Source organism: Oryzias latipes, chromosome 20 (assembly GCF_053564925.1).
Source record: "Oryzias latipes strain Hd-rR chromosome 20, Olatipes_Hd-rR_3.1".
NCBI classification, from domain to species: Eukaryota; Metazoa; Chordata; class Actinopteri; order Beloniformes; family Adrianichthyidae; genus Oryzias; species Oryzias latipes.
Genome location: NC_136256.1, coordinates 21,966,483 through 21,985,076, shown reverse-complemented (window position 1 = coordinate 21,985,076; position 18,594 = coordinate 21,966,483). Strand labels below are relative to the sequence as shown.

General features: G+C 39.8%; 1 long non-coding RNA gene across 1 annotated transcript; it reads left to right on the top strand.

The window, feature by feature from the left end:
- Positions 1-11,888: 11,888 nt before the first annotated feature.
- Positions 11,889-12,657, top strand: LOC144988411 (uncharacterized). The gene is made up of 2 exons (XR_013652327.1): positions 11,889-12,132; positions 12,576-12,657. It is a non-coding gene; the product is annotated as an uncharacterized LOC144988411 (long non-coding RNA).
- The last annotated feature ends 5,937 nt before the right edge of the window (positions 12,658-18,594 follow it).

Sequence of the window (18,594 nt, the reverse complement as noted above, 5' to 3'; positions counted from 1 at the left end):
TCCATTACCATCCTATCAGTCTGGATCTGGAAGTCCCACAGGATCTTTGCCTTCTCATTCTCTACCACCTTCGGAGGTGTTTCCCATTTTGACCTTGGGGTTTCCAGTTCATATTCTGCACACATGTTCCTGTATATTATTCCAGCCACTTGATTGTGGCGCTCCATGTATGCTTTCCCTGCCAGCATCTTACACCCTGCAGTTATGTGCTGGATTGTTTCAGGCGCTTCTTTGCACAGCCTACACCTTGGGTCTTGTCTGGTGTGGTAGATCTGAGCCTCTATTGCTCTGGTGCTCAGGGCTTGTTCCTGGGCTGCCAGGATGAGCGCTTCGGTGCTCTCCTGTAGGCCAGCCCTTTCTAGCCATTGGTAGGACTTCTTGATATCAGCCACTTCAGTTATGGTCCGGTGGTACATCCCATGCAGGGGTTTGTCCTCCCATGAGGATCTGTCCTCCAGCACTGTATCCTCTGCTCTCCATTGCCTGAGACATTCACTGAGAACACTGTCAGTTGGGGCCTTGAGCTTGATGTATTCATGGATCTTGGATGTTTCATCCTGGATAGTGGCTTCTACGCTCACTAGTCCTCGGCCTCCTTCCTTGCGGCTAGCATACAGTCTCAGGGTGCTGGATTTGGGATGGAACCCTCCATGCATGGTGAGGAGCTTTCGTGTTTTAACATCCGTGGTCTGTATCTCTTCCTTTGGCCATCTTATTATTCCTGCAGGGTATCTGATAACGGGCAGTGCGTAGCTGTTTATTGCCCGGGTCTTATTTTTGCCATTGAGCTGGCTTCTCAGGACTTGCCTTACTCGTTGGAGGTATTTAGCTGTTGCAGCTTTCCTTGTTGCCTGCTCCAGGTTGCCATTTGCCTGTGGAATTCCAAGGTACTTGTAACTGTCCTTGATGTCTGCTATTGTTCCTTCTGGGAGTGAGACCCCTCCTGTGTGGACTACCTTGCCTCTCTTTGTCACCATCCGGCTGCATTTCTCGAGCCCGAATGACATCCCAATGTCAGTACTGTAGATCCTGGTGGTGTGGATCAGGGAGTCAATGTCACGCTCGCTCTTAGCATATAGCTTGATGTCATCCATGTAGAGGAGGTGACTGATGTTGGCCCCATTTCTGAGTCGGTATCCATAGCCAGTCTTGGTGATTATTTGACTGAGGGGGTTCAGACCTATGCAGAACAGCAGTGGGGACAGAGCATCACCTAGGTATATCCCACATTTGATGGACACTTGTGCAAGTGGCTTTCCATTGGCTTCAAGGGTGGTTTTGCACAGCTTCATTGAGTTTCCTATGAAGGCTCTTAGAGTCCTGTTGATGTTGTACAGCTCCAAGCATTCAGTGATCCATGTGTGTGGCATTGAGTCATAGGCCTTCTTGTAATCAATCCAGGCTGTGCACAGGTTGGTGTGTCGTGACTTGCAGTCTTGAGCGACTGTTCTGTTGACCAGAAGTTGGTGTTTGGCTCCTCTGGAGTATCTACCAATGCCCTTCTGTGTGTTACTCATGAATTGATCCATGTGCCTATTTATCTTTGTTGCAATGATGCCTGACATGAGCTTCCATGTTGTGGACAGACAGGTTATTGGCCGGTAGTTGGATGGGACTGCACCCTTTGAGGGATCCTTCTGGATCAGGATCGTTCGCCCTTCCGTTAGCCATTCGGGGTGAGTCCCATCTCTTAGCAGCTGGTTCATTTGTGCTGCCAGGCGCTCGTGGAGTGCGGTAAGCTTCTTTAGCCAGTAGGCATGTATCATGTCAGGGCCCGGTGCTGTCCAGTTCTTCATACCTGAGACTCTTTCTTGGATATCTGCCACTGTGATGGTTACTGGATTCTGTTCAGGGAGGTTGCTTTGTTCTTTTCTCAGAGAGACCAGCCACTGGGCATTGCTGGTATGTGCTGTCTGTTTCTCCCATATACTTTTCCAGTACTGTTCAGTTTCTAGCCTTGGTGGGTCTGCTCGGCTGTTTTGACCCTGCCACTGAGCGTACACTTTTGCAGGTTGAGTTGCGAAGAGCCTGTTTATTCGTCTGGCTTCATTGTCTCTTGTGTACCTCTTTAGGCGGCTGCTCAAGGCTAGGAGCCTTTGTTTGGCAGTTTCCAGTGCTTCAGGTATGGGCATCTGGCTGTATCTCTTAGGTACTTACTTTCTCATTGTACCTCTTTGAGCCTCTGTCAGCTTACTCACATCCTTCCGAGTTGCCTTGATTTTGGCCTCTAACCGTTGCTTCCATGGTGGGTACTGTTTTCTTCCATGGTTGCTCTTGTAGCCAAGCATCTCAAGGATCACTGCTGCTGAAGTGTAAACCAGTTCATTGGTTTCTGTAATGTTTGTGGTAGGAATTGCCCTCAGTGCTTCATTCACAGTTTCCAGTAGACTTTCAGGTACGTCACTTAACCGTCGTAGTTGGTGTCGGGGTAGCCTAGTGTTCATTGTAGACATGATCTTGTCTTTCAGGTCATTTGCTGCCTCGCTCAGTGTAATTGTGGTTGTTGGGGCTGTGTACCCAATCTCAGGGTGGAAGTGTGGCATAACCTCCTCTCAGACCTGTTGTTCTGGCTCTCCCGTGGCATTGTATTGTATCGCTTCAATCTCAAGTTGTGATAGAGTTGCCGTTTGTGGATGTTAGAGAACTGAGATACCAGTTGTTTGGCAGTTAGCTTTGATTGTGGGTTTCGAAGCATCCATTCATTCCACATTCTCTGCATGTAACCCCTCTGGGTGGGATTACTTGAGTAGTAGCATTCTAACAGAACCTTGTTCTCACATCTAGTCCATTTCCGTCTTGTTCCAGTAGCCCACTTTCCATCAGGGTGCTCTGGTTCCTCAACACCTGACGCAGACTTTGTTTGGCCGGGCGACGTCTGAGCCGGCATGACATGTGGTTCATTGTCTCTCATGTTGTGAGGTAGGCAATAAAGTTAAGGGTCTTGCCCAAGGACCCTCACTGGGTGATGTAATTGCCCGTCTTTGTTATGGTAATTGCCCAATTTCCATTGTTATGGTAATTGCCCCATTTTCCATTACCATTAGTTGTTCGTTCCGCCCTGGGAATCGAACCCGGGTTTCCTGCATGACAGTCCTGTATCTTACCAACCGAGCTACCCATATATATATATATATATATATATATATATATATATATATATATATATATATATATATATATATATATATATATATATATATATATATATCTGAATTCTGATGTCTGAATAGGAGATAAATTCAAACCTTTTTTAGAATACGGTAATAAAACTATTTTGTTCCCCCCCACCCACATATTCATATATTTTGATTTCATAATAAAAGTGTCACTTATTATTAAGAATAACATTCCAACAATAAAAAAAAATCTTTGTGTGAAAAAAGGGTGAGATCTCAACATATAGGCTTCAACATATAGGCTTCACTCTGTTCTTCTCGGTGGTCTGCTGGGGGGGCAGTATATCTGCTAGGGACAGCAATAGACTGAACAAACTGATCCGAAGAGCGGGCTCTGTAATTGGTTGCAAAATGGACACGTTTGAATCTGTGATGGAGAGGAGGACTTTAAATAAACTGGTATCCATCATGGATAATCCTGAGCATCCTCTCCATCCTGTACTGGATGGTCAGCGGAGCTCCTTCTCCAACAGACTAAGGCAGCTTCGCTGTCACACAAACCGCTTCAGGAGATCTTTCATTCCTCACTCCATTGGACTCTATAACTTGTCATCCATGTGCAATAGATAAAGTCATTTATGGTCCGTCTATTTTCTCTCTCCTGAGGTGGCATGCAATACGACTGTGCTAATTCACTGATGTTTCTTTCCGATTGATTGTTTTGGTTCTCTGTCATCTATTGTGTGTAAGTTTGTATCTTGAGCCTAACGCCGATGCTGCAACAACTGAATTTCCCAAGCTGGGATCAATAAAGTATCTTTATCTTATCTTATCTTATCTTATCAAAGAGGTTAAAGAGAGAAGGACAAATGTTTTCAAAATGAGCAAAGATGAGGATCATCCATTTATTTTTCAATCCAGCTTCATGCCACACAGGTTGACAGAGCTGCTGGAGCCTATCCCAGAAACTGTTCCAGCACTTACAGTTTACCTTGTCTGTTACAGGGTAAGATGTTGATCAGTACCGTTTTCTGCTTGTCTTTAAGTTTTATTAAAGATAAAACTGCGATAAGAAGATATAGAGAAGATATATATAAGATATATATAGAGGATAAAAAGATAAAGGTTTGTAAGGTGGGACGCTGCCACCCAGGAATCCAGGGTTTGATTCCCGGAGGGGAATGAACAATAGTAAAGGGGCAATTACCATATCAATGACGAGCAATTAACATCACCCAGTGAGGGCCCATGGGCAAGACCCTTAACAATGCTGCCTCCTGAGCGCGGCTCGTCTGCAGCTCACCGCTCCCCGCTCCCCCAGGGGATGGGTCAAATACGGAGAACAAATTTCGCACACCTGTGACAGATGGTGGGACTTTTTTTTCTTCTATTTGTTAAAGAGAAAGGTGGGAGAGTTTAAAATATTTATATTGATTGACAGTCTCTTTTTTTTAGAAAATGTTTCTTCTACGTAACAAACTTTTTTGTATTTTTAATATTTCAACCTGTTCAGAAATCTTGTCATGTGAGCAGAATTTTTTTTATTTACTTTGTTTCTTTGTTCATAAAAAGGATTTCACTAACTTTTTAAGTGGTATAAAAGGTGGTTTTGCTTTCCCAGATTTTCAAATTAAAACAATCCATTGTCAGACAAGTGTTTTTTCATTAATTAAACTGTGGCGTGGACCTCCAATGAAACAACGGAGGCAGAAGTGGCTCTGAGTTTTTATTTGAGTTTGAGAACCTAGGCGAAATGCAACTTTAGGAGCAGACCACAAAAAAAAAACGATTGTCTGGCTTCCTGTAACAGTCCAAAGACATCCATGTCAGGATTAATGGTTCCTCTGAGTGAGCGTCCGGTTATTTGTCATGTCACCCCTGTGATCAAAAGGCAAGCTTTCAGAGTACACCCTATCCAGATGATTGCTGGGATATGCTCCCCTCCTAACGCTGAACATCATGGAATGAGTACGGAAAATAAATCGCTGTTGGAATTCAAGATGAACGACTCTGAGGTAACTTGGAGTTGAAAAAGTTTACTTTTTATTTTTGCTTCATTACTGAACCACCTATTTCTTAATGAAACCTTCAGATTAAATTAGTTTGAAATACTCGGCCCCTACAAGTTGCTAGGTAGGTTGCGACTATTTAACCTTCTTTGGTAAATAACTTTTCAAGGTGTGGCCGTGTCCTGAGCTGCCTCACATCTTCACACTTTTCGCATTTGACATTTTATCTCATTCACCTTTAAACGGTTCAGGAGCAACAAAAGAGAAATGGAAACCTCAAGAGCACAGTCTTCATTGTGTACTTTGTGATCAACATTCATTAGTTGCACTGAGATTTTAAGAGAAACCATTAAGTGTGATTAAATATAATTAGTTCTAGATGGTCAGCAGTGCAGAGAATTGCTTTCAAAGGTCTTTTAAAAGTGGTTCACCATACTTGGGTGCAAACTTTTCATACCAGGTGAAAAAGAATTAACCTGTTTGTTCTCTAGCAAAAAAAAATAATTTTAGAATTACTAATTTTTGTTGCAGTACAAAAGTGGCAAAAACAGATGATTTACTGTATGAACTCAACTCAAACACCTGAGAAGCGCTCATATAACCTTCATGCAATGGTTGTGCAACACATGCACTAAAACACATGAATGGAGTTCACCTCTTCAGGACATTGTCTCAGTGTTGCTGCAGGTCCTCTTCTGTGGTGGAGAATAAAGGGCAAACGTTACTGCTTTGCAAATTACCCTCACAATGTAACTGTGTTTTTTTTTTTTTTTTTTATCTTCAAGCCAGGTCTCAACCAGGGAGCTACTCTAAGAGATAATGAGCAGAAGGGGAGTCAGACAGCACAAAGGTCAGAACAATTCTTCCACTTCAATCTGGATTCAACAGAGGAAATATCCCAGGAGAGAAGGAGGGAATCACAGCAATAAATAATCCCACTCTTCTGTAACGACGTAATTTAACTTGAGTTTGCTTTTAATTGCAGATCATTTCCTTGAAAAGGTGGTAGACATTTAGCAATGCATCACGAGGAGACATGTATAAGTAATGCTTTTTATGCATGGTCATACCACTGCACCTCCACTTTTTAGGTCTCTGGAGTAATTAAACCAGGGACTCCCAAACCTCTTTCCAGGATTTAAACATGAGTAAAAATCTAAGATTCATATGAGTCTTTGGGTGGAAACACGGTCATATAATGTCTTCAATGGTTTTTCTTATTCCGAATACATCGTATGCAGTCAGAGTTCATCCATGATCAAATGTGGTGCAATTATAGACCCAAGCTGCCACAGTGACTCACTAATTACATACTGGGTTTTTGTGCTGAACGTCCATCACAAACAGACGTGATGTTTTAAAAAGACATATTGCACCAAAGCTTGGATCGGAAAACGTTTCCCCAAAAAATCTGCCAACTTTTCACATTCATGCATAATTGTACATCTTCCCACACTTGCAGGCTGTGTTTACTTCTCTGTACCACTCTCTAACAAGCACCTGGATGCAATTGGTTACAGTAATCAGCTCAGTCACACACTGCAGCTCCCAGCTTTAATAAGACTCTGCTTTTTTTCTCCGTCTCAGGTTTTAACTCTGCGTTTTCCTACGTTAACGTGCGCAAAAATTATGATTAAAATTAAGATTTTGTGACCTGTTCCTTCGATGAATCTTACCTCCAGCTATCTCCAACTTGTATTTCCCCTGGCTCAGTCTGCCTTACAGTTGGGAGAGCCAGATTCACATCAGTCAATGTGTCTTTTGATTTTTTTTCCCCCCTGATAGCTGCTACATGCTTTCAGTAGAAATAAGGATTTGAATCAAACACATATAGACTTCATATCTAGAGAGAAATGTTAACAAAACTCAAACTTTAAAGCCAAAATCAGGACTGTATTTGATCATGTGTAGATGCAGCTCCTATAGTTTTCATTTCAGCTGCATTTCAAACTGCATCAGAGCATATAGCAGGTGCTTGCTAAATTATGAAGCCTCCTGCATGCTTGAGTCCTGCTCCTTTTCTTGGCACAGAGTTAAAGTCTTTAAATAGATTTTGGCATTTTTACTTTGAAGTGAATACTTTGGATTTGAATGCATGTACCTTCCATCAAAAAATAAAGAATTTGTGTTCAATGAATTGCATCATCTCTTGATACTGGTCACATGTTTCCCTTTTAAAGTTTGACAAACAAATGCACATTAAGAAAGTAAGCTTGCATGAAATCCTTTTTTCTGCACTTTTTTTTATTGCACAACATCAGGCCAGGCAGAACAGTTGCAGAGCACAATAATCAAAAAGACAAAAAACTTCCTAGTATAACCATCATTATGAAGTTTGCATCTTCCTCTTGTATCCGCCAGTTTCCTCAATTTAGGCAGCTTGTAATTGTTCTAATCACAGAATCAAATAAAAGCCTTGATGGCTTTTTGCATCATTTATAAGCATTTGTTAGAGTTAGGAACTGTGTTCTCTGTATTTCACAGTCTACAATGGATAAATTCAACACAGAAAATTAAAATATGAATACGCTCTTTATTAAAAATATGTTTTAGCCCTTTTTTAATAATTGTTATTGTTGTTACAACTTTTATCTTTTTTATTTTATTTATTCTTTGGCCCTTTAATGTTGGTTTTCTTTACCTAACTTCAGGTGTTTCTACCTGGGTTCAGTTATCTATCATATCTTAATCCTATCTGCTATTGATTGTATTATTTTAACTCATTCTAGAGCTAAAATTTCCATTTTGATCATATTTCAGCAATGTAGTTTGTTAAGTTTCCCGAAAATTTAATTCCCACACCTACTGTTATGTTAAACTTCCTTTTAATAAATTACATGACTTTGACTTCCCATCAAAGTCTTGATTTTTAATTCTCCAGCTATACTCTTTCTGGTCATTATCCACAACGGGTCATTTCTAACTTCAGAAACAACAGCAGTTTTTACAGGATATAACGTTTGAGAAAGTGAGAATATTAGCCACCATGAAATAATAGAGACATTTTCTTCACAAAATGCATTATTTGTTAGGACAAAACACACAGTTTAGCTCATTCAAAGATCAAGTTTGTTTTCTTAAAGGCCTTCTTTATTTTTCTTCAGCTCATCTCATTCACAGTCTAATCCATCTGCACCTCAGAGTTAGGGTCCTTTATCTTATTTTTTCTGCTGCCTAATACAATTTCTCCAACCCATTACATTTTTGTCGCTCACACCTTTCCTTTCTTACATATTCTTCATTTCCTCTGTACTAGAATCTTTTGTCACCCTCTCAGCTGCAGGCCCCTGCTGCCTGTTAGTCCTTTGAAACTTGTTAATTAAATCTGCTGATTGAAAGAGCCTGAGGGAGCCATGTTTAATCGATGAGCACAAATAGATGACTTTCATTCTACACAATTCCTCCCTGAACACTTGCCTGATCCTTGGCTCAATCCAGAAAATTGTGCATTTGGCCATTTGGACAGAAACGAAGCGCCCATCTAAACATTGTGAGAGCAATCTAAACCGATTGCTATAAGAATCTCTTTCTCCTTAAAGTCCCAGTGACAGAAAATAAAGGATTTCTTAAGTGCCTGATGTCTCCTTTTTGATAAATGTGTTTAATCTTTTCATTTTTTTTACATTAAGGTTTTTATACAATCTTCCTCAGGCTCTGCTCGCCCTTGCTCTCCACTCCTTATGTCATGTTGAAATGTCAGCCAAACCAGAAAAACTGAGTGTCTCTTGGTTAATAGGTACCTGTGGTGCATAGTGCAAGAGGTTCCCTTTACTCCCCTTCTTCCATCTCATTACTAAAGCCACACTGATGTTGCCTGCAATTCACAAAAAGATCAAGGTTACATGCAAATGTAGTGCCTAACTATTTGAAAAAAGGACATGGCATGAGCACATGTGCACACAGTCGTGAGACAATGGCGGCCCTGGCCTTTTTTCAGCTGCAGGCAGAATCCAGTTTCACCCAGCTGTTCTTCTAACCCTGCAGCTAATACTGTGCCTGACCTCCCCGTCTCCAGCAACAACAGCCTGACCCAGCTGGCACAAACATCAGCAGCAGCCACGACATCGCTGGAATGCAAATTTGTAAGCAAAATATGGGCATGACTAACCCACACCCAACAGCCTCTCAAATAATCCAACTGTCCTGGAGAAGTAGTGCATATATCACTTTCAGGAAAATCAAATCGCTCCCATGTTTTTAATTTGTTTCACAGTAAATTGGAAAGCCTGAGAGGATTAATCTGATTATCAATCTGAATATCAAGCAAGATAGAAACTTTGTTTCAAGAAGGAGCCTCAGTGATGACAACAATAATCCAAGAACTAATAAAAAGAGGCTAAATTTGATTTGATTAATGCCTCTAAAGGAAGGGGTAGGCAAACATTTGACTTGTGGGCCACAAAGCGTTTTAAAATTTTAACAGAAGGGCCGAACCAGGAGCCCTGGAGTGGGGGGTGTTGGGGTAATCCACCATGGAAACTGGACAAAAACATACTTTCATTTTGATTGAAAATGACTTTGTTTATTTTAAAACAGATAATTTGGGAGTTTTAATATCAATCTGTGGCTTTTTTTCTCATTTTAGTAGCAAGTGCACCAGTGGGTGGACTGCAACTTCCGAGAAAACGCAAATTGGTGAAATGATGCATTTATGTGGTGTTTGAATAATTGGACAAATGACTTTCTGACTCAGAAAAACAACAAATCTCTCAACACCACATATACGCAAAGTAACTGTGCACCTAAAAAAAGGTAAATTTATCTGTGCAACATCATCTATGGGGAGACAACAGAATTACAGGAAAATAAAACATTAATAAGGATTATCATTATAATTTATTCCAGTTTGACGGGCCAGATTAAATAGTTTAACAGGTCACATGTGGCCCCTGATGGCGGTGGTGTTCACACAACAGACAAGCAGGAACCGACAGGGACGGGCGTCTTGCTCTTTTGTTTTTTTATTATTAACTGGCGCTTGTCCACCTCCTACAGGGGGATGAATGTTGAAGAGGGGCACATCCCATAATTGTTGCTCCAGGTTTTTTGTTTTTACAGCTCTATTCCAATACATGAAAGACTTGGTGTCATATAATTCAGGCAAATATTAATTTCTCCTTTGTGATCATGTTCACGACGGTTGATACTTGTTGATACATGTTTTGAAAAAGATGCTTCTGACACGTCACTGCCAAATCTGAGTTCATTGGTCACAGTTCAGCATTGTTGCGGTTTTACCGCCAATAGGTTTAACCAGTTAAACCTTCAGTGCAGAATCAATGAACACCCTTTCTGTATGTAGAGCCCGTGACCGGACTTAAAAGCTTGCATAGCGACGCGTGAACGTGAGTGTTGTGGACGCGGAGGCCCAAAATTCCGGTTGACGCAACTTTACATTAATACTTGGAAAAAAGTAAATTTAATTGAAAGTGGCCTCTGAAACCCGAGTCGACGCAGTCGGTCTGAATGTAGCTTTACCGTGTTCTTCAACTCATGCTCGGTGTGTACGTAGATTTACATCAAAATCCAAAGTTGTAAAGAAGTAAAAGAAGTATTTGACTTGTCTTGATCCCTGAGACAGTTAAACCGTTTTCTGTTTAAGTGCTTAAATAGAACTCTGTTGGCAAAGCTTTAATTTATTTATTTACAAGAATAATAAAATAAATAAACATAGATGCCTACAAAGTTGCTCACAAAAACCAGCACAAGTGTAAAGCTTCTGCCTGTCCTCTACCATTTACCTTGATTTTTATCACTTTTCTGCCGTGCATCCATACATATATATATATATATATATATATATATATATATATATATATATATATATATATATATATATATATATATATATACTACGCGATAAGTATGAAACAGGAGGATTAATATTCAGCTTTACTGCTCCTGGGCACGTGAGGCTGAACTCTGCCGCGGCAGAGCCTTCACTAAGGTGCTGATCTTGCTGTGACAAAATGCTGATGTTATTCAGGTGCAATGTGACAATCTTCATTTAGCATGTTAGCACACTAATACATCCTTAATGGAGTCTCATTAGCATTGCAAGTATTTGGGCTTGATCCAAGCAGTAACTAAACGACCAGTCTACACAGCTGTTAAAAGATTTCAAGAAAGCACAAGTGGCAGCCCTAGGGTACAGAAAAACGGAGGGAGAAAATCACAGGAACTTGAACATCGTTAACATTTCTGGCAACAATTAAGGACAGTTTTTAATGTCCCAATGGACTCAACATCAGACAATCACCTTAAATACCATCAAGCTGATCGAAAGGAGTTTTTGAGCATGAAATTATGAGTCGATATACTATTTTTTAATATATTTGTTAGCTAGAGAGAATTGCGTCCTGATATTTGAATGTGTAATTATCTGTCAGCCAAGGTTTTTACTTACTAACATTTTGTACAATGACAGCTTTGCATATTTTTGTTGTTGTAAAATAGGAGGATTAATTGATGTTTTGAAGATCAAATTTAATAGCGGGTCACCTTCTTCATACATAATTGCATAAAAACGTTTCCTCAGCAGACAGAGCTGGAAACTGACAGAGGACACAAAAGCTGGTTTGAAAAGAGGGCGAAAAGCTATTAAACACACACAAAAAAAGGAGACGGACCTGACAGCTTCAGCTGAAGAATCAAATAAATGCATTAGCACAGTGCTTCTATGGAGTAAGGCACTCTTGTTTTTAATATACAGCCTTCTGCAAAGTCATTATTGGCTTTAATAACATGCAGCTGTGTGGTCACCTTTCCTGTTGTCATGCATCAAATCGTCTGTTGCACAGAAAGGCTTTTCCAGTAATTGTTACTCTCAGCCATCCAATGTCCAGAGCATTTTCTAACTCCTTTCAGTGTTTTGGGGATTACATTCTCTCCCTATCCACCTGTATTACAATGCATTGTATGACTGGTCAGTGGGTCCATGCTGGCTATTATGCTACAACAAATGTTTGCAATGATGGAAAGAAGAAAAGAAGAAGAGAGGCTGAGAAGTAAGTAGCGCAACAAGGCTTTGTGATGGGCACAGCTCATTTTGGCTGTTTTGTGTTGAAGGAGCTGCTGACTCGTTATAGTTCTGAGTGGGAAGAATGCTTCTTTGTGCAGTGAAAGCTGTTCAGGTTTGCTTGGACTCTGATTTTACGGCAAAAACATCACTGGAGCGTTGCAGCACCAGATCCTTTAATGCGCGTCTATTAAAAAGCGCCAAAGCGATGCCTCGTTTGGACTTCATTCCTACCTTTGTGGATATCATTTTTAAAGAAAAGTGTGTTTTGTGTCTTATTTTAAATTTCTCAACAAGTAACTTTTAGTCAACATTCACAAAAGTTTTAGTGCGATGCTCAATTTACTGCAAGTTTTTTTTGAAAACTTTTATTTTAAAGGGGTAGTGGAAGGTTTCTTTGACAGTTGGAGCGCGTTTCCTTTGTCTCTTCAGGTGACATCACTGATGGGATCCTTCGAACATTTGACTGATGGGATCCTCCGAACAGAAATATTAAACTTGTCTTGGAAACAGCTATCGATGAAAGCCAGCCTGATTTGAGTTCATTTGCCCCGATAATCCAGAACAAATTTTCAGTCTGAATACACCCAAGCGGACCCTGGTCCGGGACCAGGAATCGTTCTCTCTGACCTATCTTTCGAGGTGGTCCTGGTTCGTTTCCAATCGTACTGAGCTTTAGTTCAGTCTAAGATTCCTCAGTCTGAATATAATCCGTTCCCGGAGCAGAAAAAATGAACCAAACTGCTACTGTAGTCAGTGGTCATGTGATGTTCAAAATTAATGAGAAAAACATAAAGTTTGAATACGTGAACTATTCGAACAAAGACTGCAAAGCGCAGGACTTCCATAAATTCTGCCTCCAGTTGCTTTACCCCGCACTCGTAATTCCTGACCAATGAGTGAAGAGATCTTTAGTCACATGGCTTTGTTCACAAGCTTTGGTGCGAAACAGAAAAGTTCCTTTGACTGCAGTCTGAATTCAGACCAAAACACAAAAGTTCAGGACTCAATCTGGAACAAATTGAGCAGACTAGGTCCGGGCCAACAGATTTCTCCAGTCTGAATTCACCTCAGATTAATTTACATTCATAATAAATAGTGAAAAATTGTTTCTATCACTTGAGAAAACTGGCAAAATACAAAAAACATTTTATGCAGACCTGACTTGGAGATGATTATTCACGCTTTTATTTCTTCTCGTTTAGATTATCGTTATTTCCTTTTACTTGCTTTAACAATATCTCTTTGAAACGTCTGCAATTTGTCCAAACGGCTTTTAACAGCTGTCTTGAAACGAGATAATATATATCTTTTCTTCTGTCCTCTTTAGGTTGGCTCTCAATCAAATTTAGAATAATTTCAAGTTTTTAGAGCCTTGCACAACCAGCAAACATTGTTGACCCTTTAACCCTTACCGCTTTCTTATAAAACCAGCAGAGATCGCGCCTTCCAAGTGGTTGCCCCTCATCTTTGGGACACCCTCCCTTTGACGTTTAAAAAAAATACAGGTCAGACGATTTTATTCAGAAAACCTTTTGATGATTTTAAAGTTTTATTATGACTAAATCTTTGTTTTAGCTAATAATGACAGGACTGCTCCTATTTCTTGTTAGAGTATTCTGTCTGATATTATGCTCCCATTTACTGTTGTGAGGCAGTTAGTGATTTTCTCTGAGAAAGGTGCAATAAAAATTTACATTTACTTACTGTATTTTGAAGGGAAAACCTCAAGGGAAATCTTTCATCTAATATCCATATGTAGACAGCACAACCTGCAAAATAAGTAAAGACATTTACAACTTTTTATGGAGTAAAATAACAAAAATCTGTCACTCTAAACTTTCATGATGAAGATGTTTTGGTTTTTATCTACATTGATGCACTTCCTGATACTTTTAAAATTAACTGGAAATAAAAAGTATTTAAAAATTCACATATCTTTGGAATTTTATTCCATGTTTAACATCTTCAAATTTGGCTGTCTCTAATTTCCTGCTGCTCTGCAATACTAGCATTCCAAAAATCCCACAGAAACTTTCACACTTCCATCAACACCTTCTTTTTGAATAATTTTTAGATTAATAAACAGAGCTTTTCTCCTCAGAGCTGTTTCATTTGAAATAGTTTATAAAAACAGGACCCTATTTTTTGTATAATTGGTTTAGCAATGCAATTATTTTGTTTGTCAATTGCTCGAAGAAGGTGGGCTGTTCTATAGTTACTCATAATTTCTTTTGCAATGAGATGTACTGATAACGCCTGGAGAATTCTCTGTGGTGCTCGATGCTATCCTGCCTGGGCTCTGCGTGTTATCCAGGTGCTCCTACAGTGCTCTTCCCTTATCATTTAATCCTCTTGATGTGTTACAATCTTCTCTTGGTGATGTTTGTTTTTCATCTGGTAAGAATCTGTACCCAAAGATAAGAGCTTTATTTCAGGATGCCCTACTTTCTGTCCCCATTCAACTCAGTTTATTGGTTTGATTTTGTGGCATTAGGTAGAACAAAGTTTAAACTTTATCTATTTTTTATTTGTCTAGAGTGCACTTTTCGTGATCCATGAAGCCAAACATTATAAATGTGATGCAATGTGGTTGTTTTCTTTTTCTTGTTTTTCTTGGAGTCTATTGCAAACAAGGGTGCTTTAAAGCATCCAGCCAATATCTTCTGCATTTTGAAGTGTTACACAAATAATTTCACGTTAGGGCCTCGTCCAGCCGCAACTGTCTCAATCCAGTCAAATTTGTCCTACTTTTGCTAATTGGAATAAAAACTTGTATCAAGAGAGGAGGAAAAAAAAGTCACTGACAAATAAAACACAAGTTTAGGCTCCCTCATGTATTAGAAACAGAACCACCAGCTAGAGCCACCAGAGATAGATGGGTCTTCAATACCAGCAGGGTACAAATATAAATGTGTTAATTTTTTGTTTTTTTTAGCACACAGTGTCTTTCCACAGTTTGTATAGTCACTTAAATCTGAAACCAAAGCTATATTTTTCTTTTTCTGTGGGCTTCACTTTGACAACAAAACAATGCAAATTGTAGATCACAACCTTTAATAAGACCTTAAAAGCCCATAGAGTAAACAATTTAACAAGCAGTAATGAAGGTCTCATGAATTTCTACCACATGGCTGCATGCGGTGAATTAAGTAGTGTCAAAAAAACATCAGGCGACAGCCAGAAAAGCACTTACTCCGTGTGGGTACATGACAAGTTCCTCTTATGCATTTCAAGTCACTGAGTCCACAAGAGAGGCAGATGTTACTGCCCTAGTTTACGTCTGCACACTCAGACCACAGACCTGGAGTTATTATTCAACTAAATGTCCCAAGTGGGGGCAACTGACGGAGACATATAGCAGATTTGTGGAGTGCAGAGGTGGACAACAGGAGAAATTTGTGCGCATGTGGCCGCCTGACAATGTATTTATCAAAACCCTGAACTGATGCCAGAGTTCCAGTGACTTCTGGAGCGAGCACAAGAGGTTTGTAATTCATGGAACGTCAGTCTCCTCCCTGTGGAGCAGAGATGTGACATCCTGCTTACAGCTGAAAAAGAAAACTTCTGGGTTGAAGGAGTCAAAATGCAGACACTCTATCTGCTGAAAACTTTTTCTTTTTTTATCTGAGTCACCAGAACATCCATCTTTGACTCTATCGAGACAAAACGAAATTGCCTTCAATTCAAAGCAAGTCACTGTGTCTATCAGAGAGGCATCATTAGTCACACGGCGTCTTCCTCAAAACAACTTAAGAACTACTTTTCGATAGCTTTTTTCTCAACTGTGCGGCACTACTTCCTTTATTTGTGTGACTTTTTACAGACTGATGTTCTCTGGTGGCTTTTTCTCCCTCTGTTCATGTGCAGCCCTTTCCTCAGAATAAATATTCTTAAAAAAAAAAAAAACGTTGGCTAAAGACTCATATGGCACATGTCAAACACAGTTAAGGCCTTTATTTTCCTTTTCCCTTCTTGAAACCTCACAGATGTTTTCCTACAGTAATAAACCTTGAAAAATGGAAAGCAAAAGCATTTCTGAAACATTTATAATCTGCATCATTTTCTTAATCCATTATTGAAAGAGGGTTTTGACCTCTCCGGCTAAAGGTTCATATCACAGCTGCTGCAAGGTAAAGACGTTTAAGATATAAAATAAATACTAAGCCGTATGCATGGGTTTAGCTATCAAGAGAGAAAAGGAAGTTTGAGGGTTTTAAATCCCAAAAACTGAAAATCTGAGGGAAAAATAAGATAAAGTTACATTGAGAGTCCTGCAAATGCACACATCTCTGACTAAAAGGGAAAGCACTGCCTAAATCGAAACTGACTTTGAATGGCTTTTAACTTAAATCCTTTGAACGCCTTTAACTATTACGATGTGTGAAGCAAGACTAATGAAAAACATGTGCTGGGGATGAGCCCAAGCACATCTTAACCCCTCAGGATGTGCATAAATGGGTATCTTTTTGCAAAAGTCCACCCAACCTTTTCAGCAGTTTGGGTCAAACGGTTAATCTTCAAAAATGAAAAAACACAGTCACATTTCACAGCTTTTTTTTATTACTTCTACCCCATAAACTAAGACAAGTCCGATTGGATTTTATTTGATGGAAATTCAATTTTAAAACCTTAAAATATCTTGTCAGAACCTGAAGCAAGAAGTATAACTCCAAGTCTGTAAGTTTTTATTTTATTAGGCAAACCCTCATGAGAAATTTGCCCCTTTAGTTGACACTTTAATGTTGTTAGCTAACCCCTGGCAGCTGCAATTTGATTGGATCTAAAGGTGTATTCAGTGTTCATGTGCTATGATGGAGGTGGTGAGATTCCTCATGAGAGATGGGGAGGAAAAATGCAGGACCAGCCCTTTCTTGATGTCTGCCACAATTCCAGACACACTAGGACATGTTCAAAGTGTTCAACAATACATTATTAGGTTACAAGCAAAAGGCTCTTCTGAAGTGTGAACAAATGCTACAGCACTCAATCAAAGTTGTAAATCACAGCAGCATGATCTCCATAAAAATTGGAACAAATCCTCAGAGTTCCTGTTATTTCAAAGCAAAAAAGATGTAACATGGAAAGAGAATCAGCTTGACTCCTTTTTAAAGGCATGTCATGTGAAGCTGAGAGTTATGGACTTCACAGCTCCACAGCAGCACGATTGGACCATTAATAGTCCTGCTGGGTGGAGCAGGAGGCCTGAGGCAGCTGGAAAGTTCAATAATAATGGACTTCAGTACTCATTTCAGCTGTAAAGTAGATAATTTTAAAAACCGTTTTTATCAAAGCACGGTGCATTAGCGTTGTTCAAATCACATCTGAACGGGAGCAGAAACTTCAGCTTGAAACTCCTCACTTTTGTAGCTGAATGTTCTCTATGGTGGGAAACCGGCAACAGATTTGTGACATGACTTAAAGCTTGACAAGTGAATGTGCTTTTGAAGTCCCTTCAGATTCAGATGAACTTTAAAGTCCCTGCTATCGGTTGTCTTCACTGCAAGGTTTTTCAATCTCCTCGCTGGAATTTGGCTTCCTGCAGTGGATGTGCTCCCTCAAAAGCTGCTGTCAGCTTTAGTTTCCCTGTCGTCCATTCACTCTTCTAAGTCCCGCTTTTTTTTATATTCTAGCAACTTCAAAAGAAATAGTAAACACCAAACAAAAAACTATTAGGCTTTGTCTCAAAGTTAGAATATCATCAGCAAAGACAGATGCAAACCAAATATTGGCGCCTTTTTGTTAATATAACTTCATCTGAACAATAAAACTGAATTTGATCTCTTTTAAATCAAAAGTGTTTAGTCTTTTAGATTGATTTCTCTCATTGTTTGGTCTCCTGCCATTTGAAAATGGGATAATGGCTCCACACAAAAGACTAGAAGAACATATTGTGTTTTCATCCCCACCTGCAGGCTTTGAGAGCCAAAACAACTTGTTAAAGAGATATCAAATAAAAGACACAGCTGAAGTAGGGATCCTTAAAGACCCACTCGGATGAAAATCATGTTTTTAGGGTTTTCAACGTGTTCTTGTAGCAATTGTTTTGATGATAGAGGACTTTTATAAAGAAAATCAAGTTCAAAATTGCATTGCTGAGCATTTCTTTATTCAGATTGTTGAGAATCAGGGGCAGATGGAAAACATGCTGTTGGGAAAAGCTTGTAGGTGTGACAGAAGCTGCTACAGCAGGTCACAAGCTCCCTGCTCTGCTCCATTCTGATGCATCCGCTTGTAAATGACTAGATCCATCTACGTTTTCGTGTTCCTCATCCGAGCTGGTATCAGGCTCAAAACTGGGTAGCTCGGATATTGCTCAACACTTTTGTTGCACCACTGACATTAGGTTTGGGGTGTGAGGGGCTGTAAGCTAGCGGGAGAGCATGAAAAACAAATGGATGATGGGAAGTGGGGGCAGGCCTACTCAACAGGTGAATTTCTAATTAGCCAC